This window comes from Pinus tabuliformis, chromosome X (assembly GCF_031772625.1).
Source record: "Pinus tabuliformis cultivar Carrire ecotype Pingquan chromosome X, CPIR1, whole genome shotgun sequence".
NCBI classification, from domain to species: Eukaryota; Viridiplantae; Streptophyta; class Pinopsida; order Pinales; family Pinaceae; genus Pinus; species Pinus tabuliformis.
The window spans coordinates 1,752,301,895-1,752,317,981 of NC_142308.1; the positions used below are offsets into that span (position 1 = coordinate 1,752,301,895).

General features: G+C 36.4%; 4 pseudogenes; all 4 read right to left on the bottom strand.

Moving 5' to 3' along the window:
- Window positions 1-8,573: 8,573 nt before the first annotated feature.
- On the bottom strand, window positions 8,574-8,996 carry LOC149146803 (casein kinase II subunit alpha pseudogene; annotated as a pseudogene).
- Window positions 8,997-9,311: 315 nt separating this feature from the next.
- Window positions 9,312-10,026, bottom strand: LOC149146804 (uncharacterized; annotated as a pseudogene).
- Window positions 10,027-13,731: 3,705 nt separating this feature from the next.
- On the bottom strand, window positions 13,732-14,154 carry LOC149146805 (casein kinase II subunit alpha pseudogene; annotated as a pseudogene).
- Window positions 14,155-14,469: 315 nt separating this feature from the next.
- Window positions 14,470-15,184, bottom strand: LOC149146806 (uncharacterized; annotated as a pseudogene).
- Between the last annotated feature and the right edge of the window lie 903 nt (window positions 15,185-16,087).

Genomic DNA, 16,087 nt, shown 5'->3' on the forward strand with positions numbered 1-16,087 from the left:
TATAAATGTATTAATTGTTAAAGTTGATCATGCTAGGTTTCTTGTTATTTATTTTATGAGCAATAACTACTATGTGATTAAAACATGTTTGGCTATGATATAATTTAAGATAACAAAATTAATAATAAAATTATTAATAAAAAAAGTTGAAATATTACAAAGAATCATAAAATTATTATTCCAATCTTGTGTTATAGCTGGCTAAAATTAATTTTCCAATATTATGAATACAAGATATAAAATGAATATTGCCAAAATAAAAACTAATATTTACAACTCTATAATGAGACTCACCATTAAAATTATCCAAAAAAAATGATTTTATAATAAAATTGACCATTAAACTTACCAAAAATACATTGACCATTAAAATTACTCAAAAATATAGTTACATAATGAGATTGACCATTAAACAATGATTGACCATTGAACAATGGTTTCATAATGAGATTGACCATTAAACTTACAAAAAAAATACATTGAGTGGAGAAATTTTTTAAAATTCATGATATAGCTTTTCCTCATGTCTTATAAAAGGGATCGATTTTTTTTTTTTTTTATATAATAAAAGATATTTAATTTAACCTCATTTTTATAATTTAATCTCACTTTAAAACCTCATAAACTACCCTTTAAAAAAAACGAACATAGCATATAAGGTATAAAACCACAATGATACGAACCCATTAACTCCCCTTAAAATATCTCTCCTCGAGTGTTCTAAACTCGACTTCGCTACTTCCCGAATCCTTCCAATAGTTGCTACTCTCAACGAGATCATCCTTTTGTTAGAAATAATATCTTTGATGATTTCATGTTGTGCATGAAACCATCTTCGACAATGGTAAAGGGGTTCCTCACCTTATTCTGTCCTTTGCCTTTTGCCTTTTGCCTTATTCTCTTCAAATAACCAAAAAAACACCTAATGTATATCTTCACCTCATAAGGAATTTCTTGTTTCTCCCCAAAGCAAAACAAATGGCTTTAATACCACATTATCAAAAAATAAATAATAAAATAAGGAAAAAGATATACCCGTAAAAAAACAATCATTAAATTATGTAAGTAAAAAAACAATAATTAAACCATTGAAAAGAGAACTTTTGAAATATCTACCTTATTCATCATTATAATAATGCTTCTAACCAGGTTAGTATTTTAAATAATAATTAATTTTTTTATAAGGAATAATAACTGCAATAAAATTTTAAAGTTACTATGGAGTTAAGTACTTAATTGATGTAGAAAACTTCTTTATTTGTGGGATAAGAGATCTATCTCAAATTTGTATGAGATCTTCTTATTTGTGGGACAAAAAACATGCATCTACCTATAAATTTGACTACAAAGTTCGCAAAAATATAACTCATTTTAATAACTTGAGCAGTTGGAAGCATAGTTTATTTTCCATTACACTCATATTCAATTCCAAAAACACATTTAACCCCTTATAATAAAATTCAAAAAATAAATACTTACTAAATATCACTTTCTATATATATATATAATCCTTATTATAATATGCAACTTTTTCTAATAAATATTTTATACTTTCCATTTTACTATAAAAAAAAATATTCCACTTATTATATAAATAGTTTTCAACAATAAAAAAATATTATATATAAATATATATATTCAAAAATTCAAATATAATAAATAACCATATACATTTTAAATAAATCTCGCAACTTTCTTAAAACTAAAAGAAAAACTATATAATCGAGAATATATATATATATATATATATATATATGAGAATATATATATATATATAACAATCGAAACGGTATGGATAAAAGTAACCATTCTTGGATTGCATCACGGAGAGAGCAAACAATAACAATGCTATTGGAAATTTTACATTATTCATGGTTATATCAACGCTTCAAATCATGTTATATTTCATTATAATAATACATATAGAGAGTATTAAAAGAATAAAATTAAAAGAATATAAAAAAAATTAATATATATTTTTATTATTATTTTAATAATATTTAAAAGTAAAAATTTTATCATTTTGATAGGATTCTAATCACCCATGTGACGTGTAGGCGGAGGGCCCATCTCCTCCTAATGTAATGTAATGTAACGACGGGGGATTTAAGGATTTAAAACCAACCCGACACTACCATTAATGACCTTCAACCAGGAGCTCAATCTAGGGAAGGCCCACAAAACCGTAGATCCTCCTCATAACCGATGGTAGGTGTGCCCTGACCATCATGAAGATTTGGTCGATGTTTTTCCATAAAGGACCCCGAATTTGAGATCAAGTCTAATAATATAAGACCATATATCCAATTCATGCAAGATCATGCTCTCTCATAGGAAATGATTTAGCGTTTTGGCCAATTAAAAAAACCTTCATCTAAAATAAATGGAATCTTAAGAACCAAATTATTTTGGAGCTGGGAGCCAAGGGCTTATTCACACTTATTTTTACTAATCTAGAAGATTGCACCAAAAAAATTGATGGAGGTTTGTATTTCTTCAACTCTGTTGGATATTATCTCCCCTTCTTAATGGAACGATTTAGGCTCGATAAGGAAATTTTTATTGTTGCGCCTATTTGGATCCATCTCTTCTCCCTCCCTAATGAGTTATGGGAAGAAGAAACTCTCAAAGGAATTGGTAATGTGATGGGTCATTATGTTAAGGCCTTGGATGTTACCAAAAGAAGGAGATACACATCATGTGCTAGAATTGTGTTTATATGGATATATCCCAACATCTTCCAACTTCCATTGATATATATTATTAAGATGAACTTTGGAAGCAACCACTGTATTATGAACACATGCCTTTTCATTACAGGAGATGCCATGACTATAGATACCCCTTTAGAGATTTCCCTTTGGTGCAATTATATCTACCCTAGAAGTAAGATCCACTTGAAGGCAAAGAAGGATTTAATCAACCAAACATCAGGGACAAACATTTGAAAACCTAGTCTTCAAAAGACTCACATACGATAATTCCTACCCAAAATAGTTTTGAAACCCTAACATATCCAAGGACCAAGGAAATGGTGGAAGAATCCAGTGAATATCCAAATGATCCCTCGGCAGCAAGAATCGAGAAGCATAAGGGAGACCTCACAAATACTCAACTACCATCAATAAAATTGGAGCAACCAAATATAGATTTGGCCAAGGAAACTGAAGCAGTAATGATAGAGGTTTCACAAAAAGATTTGCAAAGCATATAAGATGAAATGGAATTAGGCTCCGGAGGTATTCAACAAATTGTTGCAAAATGGAAAGGAAAGGACGCTAAAGGCATTATGGAGAATTAGATCCTGATTCTCAAGTCAATATTACATAACCCTTGATTACTTAGGTAACACTCCCTCCCCTTCCAATTTTGGCATTAAGTTGCATAACCCAATATAACAAACGAAACTAGCTAAAGAAGAAAAATGAAGAGGACATAGAAATAACGAGTAGCTCCTTCATGTACTGAGAGAGATTGTCAAATTTTTTGGTAGAATATCCCTAATGATAGAGGCATTCCTCTTATAATACTTCATCTCAATGAAGCTAATATCCTATAATATGCAAGGCCTCAATCGCAAAAGAAAATAGAGGCTCCTTGGACACATAAATAGTCAAGATCAACCAAATATAAGTATGGTCCAAGAGACCAAATGGTTAATTGGAAAAATATCAAGCCTTATCTTCAAGTGTTGGGAAAGGACTCAAAGCATGGTCATAAATGTAAATGGACAAGTTAGTGGGTTAGCCATTATTTGGAACCCCCAAGAAGTTATCCTTTTGGATTTTTGGGAAACTCCCAGAATTATGACATGCAGATTCAAACCTATTGGATCAACAGAGGAGTGTTAAATTTCCAACATCTATGGTCTACATGTTTTTATCAAAATAAAAGGATTCATTCATGTGATAAGTAGTATAAATTCCTTTCTACTTAGGATTTCTTGGATAGTTGGAGGGGACTATAACCAAATAAAATATTTGGATGAGAATTGAGGAGTTAGGTGCCTAGATCTTGATGCAGACTGCTTCAAGGACACAATACACACTATGAAGTCGGTGAATCTAGAAACAACCAATGGGGCCTTTACTTGAAATAATTGTTGTTGAGGTTCCCATTAAGTGGCCTCTTGCTTAAAACATTTCATGGTATTGGAGTACTTGCAGGAGAAAGATCTATTCCTTGAGGCATTCATCCTCCCTTACAAGGACTCGAACCACTAGCCATTTGCGTAAATTTAGACATAAAGGTATGTCCAAAGAATGCACTATTATACTTCAAGAGCTTCTAGCTTCATGATCCTTCATTCATTGACAAGGTAAAATATTGGTGGACCTCCGCCACACTAAGTGTGAGCTTGGCTATGATATCATTCTAGTAGAAATTGAAGTATATAAAATATTGTATTAAAAAAAGGAATCAAATGGAGTTCGGCAATATATTTCAATCCCAAAGACAACTACAAGAAAGGATGGATTATAAAAGGAGAAAAAAAAAAAAAAAATTCTGCAAATTTATGATCAACCATCATAGTATAAATATGATCTTCTTGCTAAAGGATAAAAATGGTGCCAAACTCCTTGAGCACAATGATGTTGAGGGAAACTGGCCAGATATTTCAAAACACTCCTATCAAAACCACAAAGGGATCACAATGAGGCCATATTTTTTATTACATGTCACATCCCCTCTCTAGTGGGCTTAGAGCAAAATGAAGCTCCCACGAGACCTATAAATATGGAAGAAGTGGGAGGAGTGATATTTGACATGTTGAAAAATAAAGCTCCAAGGATAGATGACTTTATAATTAATTTTTATCAAGTTTTCTAGCCTCTTCTTAAACAAAAAAAATATGGGAGGTGGCAAAAGAATCCAAAAAGATGAGACCTGTTCTACTATCCCTCAACGCCACCTTTCCTTTTCTAGTTCCAAATCAAGCTTGATCTACGTGGATGTTAGTGAATCAACATGGTCAATAAATGTTTTCTATTGTTGGTGGTTTACAAGCCCATGGTTTGGCTAAACCATGGTATCCACCCATGGTGTTTGAAAAGTGAAAGAAAATAAATAAAATTATAATTGCACAATTAGCTTTTATCACATATGAACATTCGTTAGTTTTTACCATAACAACTTATAGTATTGACCGATGGATTTTTGTAACCCATGGTATTTGACATATAACAAAAATGCATGACCCTAGGTGAAAAGACATTGTAAATGATATAAATACAGTCCTTCACCATTGTAAAATCCATGAAGTTGTTGGGCGTGGAGCCTGATTATCTTCTTTATTTAGAGGTATCGCCACATTGGACCCCAATTCGTAATGTGGTGGCAACATCGCCCGTAAAATATACGCTGCATGGGGGGTCCAGGGGGGGTGGCTGCGACCTTTGGGAGCCCCCCCTTGGCGGGGGGATTGAGGGCAGTGCCCCCGAAGCTAAAAATAGATGTAAAATCTCCTTGTAAAATGTTGTAATTTTGTAGTCAATCTAGGTCATTCATTAGGTGAAGATCTGGCAGTAGAAGTTATGTTTAATTTAGGTTTTTTTGCCCTAGAAGGCAACCCCTCACTATATATGAGGGAATTGTATTGCATCTATGTAGATCTGTATTCTGAGCGAGAAGAGAGAGGAGATTGAGCGAGAGAGAAGAGGGAATTACAACGGATCTGTTGTAGGTTGTATCTCTTCAGTTTGCTGGATAATATAAAAGGAAGGACTAGTTGTTTCTCCATGGACGTAGCCCAAATTGGGTGAACCACGTATATCTGTGTCTCTCTTGTTTTATGCGGTTTCTGTGTTTATATTTATGCAATATTTTATGTGTTCCATTGCTCTGTAATATATAATTTTCTAACAGAAGTTTCTCATGATGTACTCTTACAACATATTTATCATCTAACATAAAAAATAAGCTCTTTTCATATTATTTTGTCTCTAAATTATTTCTTTTATGCACTTATGACATTTTATTTTGTCAATATTTAGTCTCATTCCTTAGAAAATCCTGACAATGGTATTAGAGAAATTTGATACTTATCATTTCCCAGTGCATGTTCATGACAAGGTTAGGGTATAGAGAGTTGAATTTCAAGTTACATTGTTGCAGGAGCATTCATGCCTAGTCAGCGATGTGATAGCATGATCACATGTTGTGACTAACAAGGGGTTGGAAGACAAGATTTTAGTTAATTTTATCTATTTAAATGTGTGAGAGTGTTTATTTATTATCAAATATGAGAAAAAGGGTATATGTGGCTGATTGATCCTCCCTGTGTGGAGATCAGGCCAAACAATTAGATTTATTTGGCCTGAATAGGATATGAGGAATTTTAAAAACTTGATTTAGCGTTGGTTTAAAAAAGAGTGGGTTTGAGGAGAATTTTTAGGAGAGAGTGAGAGATTTTTGGTTCTGAACCAAAATTGGTTCATGAATCCATTCTTGTATAAAATGTGATCTTTTGGCATAAATCAGGGTTGGATAGGTTAGCGTGAAGAAGGATAGATTGGTTAGATAGGTTTAAATCGAGAAAAAGGGAGCAAGGATTTACAGATTGAATAGAGTCTTTTATTGTTGTAACTGAGCAGAGGGTCGAGACTCAGTAAACTTATTGTATTGAGTAAAATGATTTAGTGTGCATGAATGTGTCACATCCTTCGCTTACCTTTGTGTTATCAAAAAATCGTGTACTAAGGGCTGCTACTTAGCAAGATCTCATGCAACTATTTCAAACCAGGCTTTAGACTAAGGCTTAGCCTCCTTAGTCAGAGAGGGCTCTCTCACAGATTTTTGATATGGATTAATAACAAGAAAAGATGGCTAACTCTTCAAACAGTACATGAAAATAAGCCGGTTGGAACAACAGAATAACACCTCTTCCATTGGGCTCATGGAGTCAAACACCTCTGCAGTAAACTATTAACTACTCAATCATGGAAGCCAAGGCATATAATGTTTAAACACTCAGAACATTTCTCAAAAAGAACCTCAACTCATAAACATACACAGGAAGTCTGAGCACTAGGTGAATTCAGAGTGATTGCATGTCTATTGAGATGTAAAACAGAAAGGATAAAGACAAAACCATATATATTCTGAGCCTTTGAACACAAGATGAATCTTGGGAAGAAAAAGTAATCTTTCTATTACCGTCAAAAGTCTTTTACATTAGCCAATATAAAAACTCTGTTTTTTCATAAATCTCCAACCTTTATTACATCAGAGTTTTCATTATATATAGGAAAACAAACTAAACTACTTTGAGTCTCCTCCTCTAGCATGAGGGGAGCTCGATGACCTATCATTAACTACCCTTATCTATTTTTAAACAAACTCATTAAATACATAAAGTATTGAGCTGTAATTATAAAGAGTCCTAATCACACTAAAACTCTAACTTCATCTCCTCGTATGCCTGATTCCTTTCTTGATCTTTGACAGCTGTCTTTTGTTGGTTAGGCTCAAGATGATTGAGCTACAGATGCAAGAACGCTGACTTTGGATATCTGTAAGCGTTGATGGATCATTTATTAACAGGATCAAAACACCTATTTTTAAGGTCCCTGTCTCCTACCATCCTCTGAAAATGTAGCAGCATGTTCCCAACTCTTTAATAACTCAAAGTATGGAACGCTGCTACCAAAAACCATGTCTCCAGATGAGCTGTAGGCTGTATTGATGTACAGGTGTTCCTCTTCTAACTTTCCCGGTCAAACTGTTTATTCTGCATTGAAAACATCACCTACAGCAGTTTCGTAGCGCGCTACGAAACTGCTGTGTGATTTAAAAAACACAGTCTTCCTCTAAACTCCTCACAACATTGAATAGCTGCTGTTGCCATATTTCTTTTGTATGCATATGCCAATCTCCCGTGGCGTCCATGTTCACAGATTACAAAAGCATCAAATGCTTTCAAGGGCAACAAATACATGAATCAAATTTTCTAGCTGAAAAGAGGCCAGAGTACTTACGCACATGTAATTATAAGGCTAATGCTTTTCATTTTCTTCGTTGGACCCACATCAGCCCCAGATTTAGCACTAGCTGAGCGCTTTCTCACATAGCCTTCATGAAGTGGCTTAGGAATTTGATAGGAGAACTGTGAAAGATTTATTCTTGCCTCTAAATATTCTGGATTTTCTATCAGAAACCTTTCAACCTCTGCCATTTGAACGTAATTTCTTCCCTGATGGAGTAGCATAGTACACATCAGCAAACTTGGATGCACCTTCACCTCTAATGACAAGCAATCTTTCCCATCCATGGGGAAACTGAGAAATATTTGGCTTGTCAATTGCCCAAAGTCTGCTCTTATCTTGAGAAATATCAGCTGGATCATCACATGATGCATCTGGACGCCAAGGATAAGCATTTTCACACACCCAAGGATCTTCCAGAATGTATTGTCATATAGCTTCGTATTGCTCCTTGGTTGGAATTAACCTCCACTTGAAGCACCTTGCACACTGGACAGTGAATGCCCCTACAAAAGGTAAAACCCGTCTTGAAACGTCTCTCGGCATTGATACATCATTAACTGGACTTTCTTGTACAACAATGGGATCCTTTCATGAGACCCTGCACACATATCTTGTTGACTGTGAAACCCTTGATGCAACCCGAACATTATACTCCTTGCGAGGACGATAAAATTCTGCAAGGCCCCAATCTATGAGACGCAGTTTCCTCTGCTCATGGTCTATCATGACATTGTGTGACTTAACATCACGATGCATGATTCCCTGTGAGAGACAGTAATCCAAAGCCTTTAAAAGCTCATAAATATAGTATCGAATATCATAATCCGATAATGTCGGACAAAGGACTTTGAAATCTGTGTTGTTTACATATTCAAAAATCACGCTAAGAGTTTTAAATTGCTGGTCCCGAACTATATCAAGCAGCTTCACAATATTTGGATCTCCATAAAGGTTCTGCAATATTTTGATATCTCTCATGATCTTCTTCTTCTTGACAGGTTTCAAGATCATGATAATGCATCACTCATTGTTAATGCTATTGACAAAACCTTCTCTGCCACCCGTCTGCGTGGAAAAAGAACTCTTGCGGAGCTAAGCCACGAAGACAATGAACTAAATCTCTCTCTGGCACTTCATCAAACACTTGCGCCCAAGACATAAATGCTATTCCATGAATTTGCCACCTGCCAATAATCGGTTTCACCCACCGCGGAAAGAAATCTCCACCGGCCCAACAATTTTGACTTCAAGTCTTTTTTGAAAAGAGAGAGTTGAGATATCTCCTTTAATTTCGCATGCTGCCATTGGCTCTGGCATTCTTATCTGCTAGGCTCTGAATACGTTCATTCCCTTTGTAATTTCCCCACTTGCAATGTTCTCATTTACATTTGTATTTTTTGATGATTTGGACTGAAATCCTTTTCTAGCACGTGATGACTGCTTACTTTTTGCTCTTGTCACGTATGACTCAAATCTGAGATCAATAATTTCAATGGTGCCATCACCTCTTGCTGCAGCAACAACCTGGTTTTTTTTTTCCATCCATATTTTCCTCTGGAACCGCCAAAGCATGAACAAAAGGAGGATTACAAATTTGATTTGTACTCGAGGCATTTTCTGCATTTTCTGTGGTGAGAACTGCAGCATCTATAACCATTTGTTGAATTCCTCTTGAAAAGTCCCATGCTACAATTTTTGAATCTAATCCCCCAGATATAACTTCCCATGGCCGCCAAGGATGAAACTGCACAGAGCTGCAAATATTTGTGTGTACGGATCTGAGTGTTTTGTAAAGGCAATGTTGACGAATGTCAATAATCTTTACTTCTCCACTGTCATCTGCAGCCGCAAGAAAAGATGACTTAAAGTTCATAGTAATCTAATTTATGTCCTCTGTATTGAATGTGTACTTTTGCACTTGTCCACTGGAAGGTGCCATGCGCACATCCAAGCAAGTAACTGTGTTTGCATATGCTGCATACAAAATATCATCATTTCCTGGACTGAAACAAGCAGAAGCAACTGGTTCATGTATGCGCATCATTATAAACCAAAACACAGAAAATAAGTACATTGAGGTTAATATTCTTTGTCCATGATGGTTCCATAGGTACAAAATTATGCCTCTGCATGCTGGGATGAGTTTAAGTGTCTTTGTATGATATGAAGAACCAACAGATCCATTAGCATCATTGTAATAGCTGTCCACATATCTATTGAACAAAGATTGCTGCCCAAATGGCTGTATGATAGGCATTGGTCATGCATCCATCAATTAACCAATTATTGCACCCTTTCTAAGAAACTCACACTGACCAAACTTAATGACAAGCATTGATGATGACTTCTTGAGAACATGCCACCTGTAAAATGTATCCGCCCCAGAACTATTTTGCATGACAGCTACTATGGATTCGAACAAATCCCCCATTTCGTAGCACGCTACGAAATCACTAAAACAGGTTGCGCTGCGAAACTGCTAAAGGATTCATGCACTGCGAAAACACCCTGTCTTTAAGCTAGGCTAAAAAATTTTGGCAAGGGAATTTTCAGTGATAACAGTGGCTCCACTTGGGATAGTGTGCCCTTGTGGTACACTAAGAACTCGCAGGTCCAGTGCCTTATCTATTAATGACAAACAGAAATTTGCTTGACAAGCATGACTGTAGGAGAAAGAAAGCTACATCTACTGAAAAATGCTCAGTTGACCTTGAGCTTATTTGCATTTACCTATACCTACCTACCCTAACAATTTCAACTTCCTTCTGCTCAATCAATATGAAATTTCCAATGTAGCCAATCCTCTGTTTTATCTGATACTTGATTCCTTTGACTGCATCGGAATTCAGAGCCAATCTGATAGTGTGATGACCGCTGCCACTGAAATTGTCTCTGATCTTCTTTGAAAAACTGAAATACTGGAGAGTAAAACTCTTCCATGTAATCAGCCACAGGATCCCAGAATACATGATCAGCTTGTTTTTCCTTGTAACTTTCCAGCTGTGCAAACTGATCTTCAACCACAGTGTTCAGTTCCTCAATCGTGAAAGAGAAAGGAACCAGCATTGTCTCCTTGCGTTCTGCCATAGAAAACTTCTGAGAATAATGATCATGATCATGAAAACTGTATGCCTGAATTTGTCCTTCTAAACCTTCAATTTCTTTTTCAAGGTCCTCAGCAAATTCATCCAAAAATCTCATCCTATCCTCTGCCTTGCAGTCAAAGGATTTTAGATATGAGGATAAGGACAAAGAAAAAGATTCATTTGTTTCTTCTTTACTATGATCATCATTCCATTGTTTGAAACCTTGAACCGAAGGAGAGTTTGCCACCAACTCTGACCTATCTATCCATTCCTCCAAAAACATGAGCCAAAGGTCTTGAAATGACTTAATGGATTTGGCAGGAAAGCATTCAACCCACTGTTTGCATTTCCCTTGAAGTGAATCATAGAATAACCTTATACAAACATCCTCATGTTTAACTCTAAGAAGCTCTAAAAATTCACAAAAATCTGATATATGCTTCAAGGTTAAACTCAAATCTTCTCCGTTGAATTTGGGACCATTCCTTAGAAAATATGCATCCTTGGGAAAATGATTTGGGAAACCATGAATTCCTGAGAAATCTATGCATGCATACCTTGAACTAAGAATGGCAGCTTCTGGGTCCTTCATAACTCCAGTGGAATCACCATGAATGTATGAACTTTGAATTCTTCAACAATGGAGTCGCCAAGGTAGGTTTGCAGCCTCGAAAACCACTTTGAACTCCTGCTACCTTCAGAAATTCAATCTTAAAACTTCGGGAATGAGTAATCATCAGGCTCCCGGCAGACGCACCAAAATGTTATCACAAAATCGTGTACTAAGGGCTGCTACTTAGCAAGATCTCATGCAACTATTTCAAACCAGGCTTTAGACTAAGGCTTAGCCTCCTTAGTCAGAGAGGGCTCTCTCACAGATTTTTGATATGGATTAATAACAAGAAAAGATGGCTAACTCTTCAAACAGTACATGAAAATAAGCCGGTTGGAACAACAGAATAACACCTCTTCCATTGGGCTCATGGAGTCAAACACCTCTGCAGTAAACTATTAACTACTCAATCATGGAAGCCAAGGCATATAATGTTTAAACACTCAGAACATTTCTCAAAAAGAACCTCAACTCATAAACATACACAGGAAGTCTGAGCACTAGGTGAATTCAGAGTGATTGCATGTCTATTGAGATGTAAAACAGAAAGGATAAAGACAAAACCATATATATTCTGAGCCTTTGAACACAAGATGAATCTTGGGAAGAAAAAGTAATCTTTCTATTACTGTCAAAAGTCTTTTACATTAGCCAATATAAAAACTCTGTTTTTTCATAAATCTCCAACCTTTATTACATCAGAGTTTTCATTATATATAGGAAAACAAACTAAACTACTTTGAGTCTCCTCCTCTAGCATGAGGGGAGCTCGATGACCTATCATTAACTACCCTTATCTATTTTTAAACAAACTCATTAAATACATAAAGTATTGAGCTGTAATTACAAAGAGTCCTAATCACACTAAAACTCTAACTTCATCTCCTCGTATGCCTGATTCCTTTCTTGATCTTTGACAGCTGTCTTTTGTTGGTTAGGCTCAAGATGATTGAGCTACAGATGCAAAGAACGCTGACTTTGGATATCTGTAAGCGTTGATGGATCATTTATTAACAGGATCAAAACACCTATTTTTAAGGTCCCTGTCTCCTACCATCCTCCGAAAATGTAGCAGCATGTTCCCAACTCTTTAATAACTCAAAGTATGGAACGCTGCTACCAAACACCATGTCTCCAGATGAGCTGTAGGCTGTATTGATGTACAGGTGTTCCTCTTCTAACTTTCCCGGTCAAACTGTTTATTCTGCATTGAAAACATCACCTACAGCAGTTTCGTAGCGCGCTACGAAACTGCTGTGTGATTTAAAAAACACAATCTTCCTCTAAACTCCTCACAACATTGAATAGTTGTTGTTGCCATATTTCTTTTGTATGCATATGCCAATCTCTAGTGGCGTCCATGTTCACAGATTACAAAAGCATCAAATGCTTTCAAGGGCAACAAATACATGAATCAAATTTTCTAGCCGAAAGAGGCCAGAGTACTTACGCACATGTAATTATAAGGCTAATGCTTTTCATTTTCTTCGTTGGACCCACATCAGCCCCAGATGTAGCACTAGCTGAGCGCTTTCTCACATAGCCTTCATGAAGTGGCTTAGGAATTTGATAGGAGAACTGTGAAAGATTTATTCCTGCCTCTAAATATTCTGGATTTTCTATCAGAAACCTTTCAACCTCTGCCATTTGAACGTAACTTCTTCCCTGATGGAGTAACATAGTACACATCAGCAAACTTGGATGCACCTTCACCTCTAATGACAAGCAATCTTTCCCATCCAGGGGGAAGCTGAGAAATATTTGGCTTGTCAATTGCCCAAAGTCTGCTCTTATCTTGAGAAATATCAGCTGGATCATCACATGATGCATCTGGACGCCAAGGATAAGCATTTTCACACACCCAAGGATCTTCCAGAATGTATTGTCATATAGCTTCGTATTGCTCCTTGGTTGGAATTAACCTCCACTTGAAGCACCTTGCACACTGGACAGTGAATGCCCCTACAGAAGGTAAAACCCGTCTTGAAACATCTCTCGGCATTGATACATCATTAACTGGACTTTCTTGTACAACAATGGGATCCTTTCATGAGACCCTGCACACATATCTTGTTGACTGTGAAACCCTTGATGCAACCCGAACATTATACTCCTTGCCAGGATGATAAAATTCTGCAAGGCCCCAATCTATGAGACGCAGTTTCCTCTGCTCATGGTCTATCATGACATTGTGTGACTTAACATCACGATGCATGATTCCCTGTGAGAGACAGTAATCCAAAGCCTTTAAAAGCTCATAAATATAGTATCGAATATCATAATCCGATAATGTCGGACAAAGGACTTTGAAATCTGTGTTGTTTACATATTCAAAAATCACGCTAAGAGTTTTAAATTGCTGGTCCCGAACTATATCAAGCAGCTTCACAATATTTGGATCTCCATAAAGGTTCTGCAATATTTTGATATCTCTCATGATCTTCTTCTTCTTGACAGGTTTCAAGATCATGATAATGCATCGCTCATTGTTAATGCTATTGACAAAACCTTCTCTGCCACCCGTCTGCGTGGAAAAAGAACTCTTGTGGAGCTAAGCCACGAAGACAATGAACTAAATCTCTCTCTGGCACTTCATCAAACACTTGCGCCCAAGACATAAATGCTATTCCATGAATTTGCCACCTGCCAATAATCGGTTTCACCCACCGCGGAAAGAAATCTCCACCGGCCCAACAATTTTGACTTCAAGTCTTTTTTGAAAAGAGAGAGTTGAGATATCTCCTTTAATTTCGCATGCTGCCATTGGCTCTGGCATTCTTATCTGCTAGGCTCTGAATACGTTCATTCCCTTTGTAATTTCCCCACTTGCAATGTTCTCATTTACATTTGTATTTTTTGATGATTTGGACTGAAATCCTTTTCTAGCACGTGATGACTGCTTACTTTTTGCTCTTGTCACGTATGACTCAAATCTGAGATCAATAATTTCAATGGTGCCATCACCTCTTGCTGCAGCAACAACCTAGTTTTTTTTTTCCATCCATATTTTCCTCTGGAACCGCCAAAGCATGAACAAAAGGAGGATTACAAATTTGATTTGTACTCGAGGCATTTTCTGCATTTTCTGTGGTGAGAACTGCAGCGTCTATAACCATTTGTTGACTTCCTCTTGAAAAGTCCCATGCTACAATTTTTGAATCTAATCCCCCAGATATAACTTCCCATGGCCGCCAAGGATGAAACTGCACAGAGCTGCAAATATTTGTGTGTACGGATCTGAGTGTTTTGTAAAGGCAATGTTGACGAATGTCAATAATCTTTACTTCTCCACTGTCATCTGCAGCCGCAAGAAAAGATGACTTAAAGTTCATAGTAATCTGATTTATGTCCTCTGTATTGAATGTGTACTTTTGCACTTGTCCACTGGAAGGTGCCATGCGCACATCCAAGCAAGTAACTGTGTTTGCATATGCTGCATACAAAATATCATCATTTCCTGGACTGAAACAAGCAGAAGCAATTGGTTCATGTATGCGCATCATTATAAACCAAAACATAGAAAATAAGTACATTGAGGTTAATATTCTTTGTCCATGATGGTTCCATAGGTACAAAATTATGCCTCTGCATGCTGGGATGAGTTTAAGTGTCTTTGTATGATATGAAGAACCAACAGATCCATTAGCATCATTGTAATAGCTGTCCACATATCTATTGAACAAAGATTGCTGCCCAAATGGCTGTATGATAGGCATTGGTCATGCATCCATCAATGAACCAATTATTGCACCCTTTCTAAGAAACTCACACTGACCAAACTTAATGACAAGCATTGATGATGACTTCTTGAGAACATGCCACCTGTAAAATGTATCCGCCCCAGAACTATTTTGCATGACAGCTACTATGGATTCGAACAAATCCCCCATTTCGTAGCATGCTACGAAATCACTAAAACAGGTTGCGCTGCGAAACTGCTAAAGGATTCATGCGCTGCGAAAACACCCTGTCTTTAAGCTAGGCTAAAAATTTTTGGCAAGAGAATTTTCAGTGATAACACTTTGCATGTTTTCTTGCAGAACAGATCAGACAATTCTTCTCTGTTTTTATGCTTTAAATCATGAATTGCAGTGTTAACGTATAATCAGGTCCTTATCGTTATAATAGTAGCTGAGTCGCTTCAAAGCAGACAGATGAAACCTGTGAAAAGTGTAAGTCTAACAATATTAAAGAAACAACGGGAAAACCCAATTACGCTAAGAAACGGTGAAAAACACATATGAAATGAAAATCCAGACTTGAAACGTTATAGGGAATGGCCTACATCCATATCGGGTCCGTAAACCAAAGTCAGGTCGGAGTTTTTAAACGAAGGAGTTGAGCGCAATGGTTCAGCGATTGCGATCGGGTGATTAATCGTCAATTGTCGGATCGTGAACCTA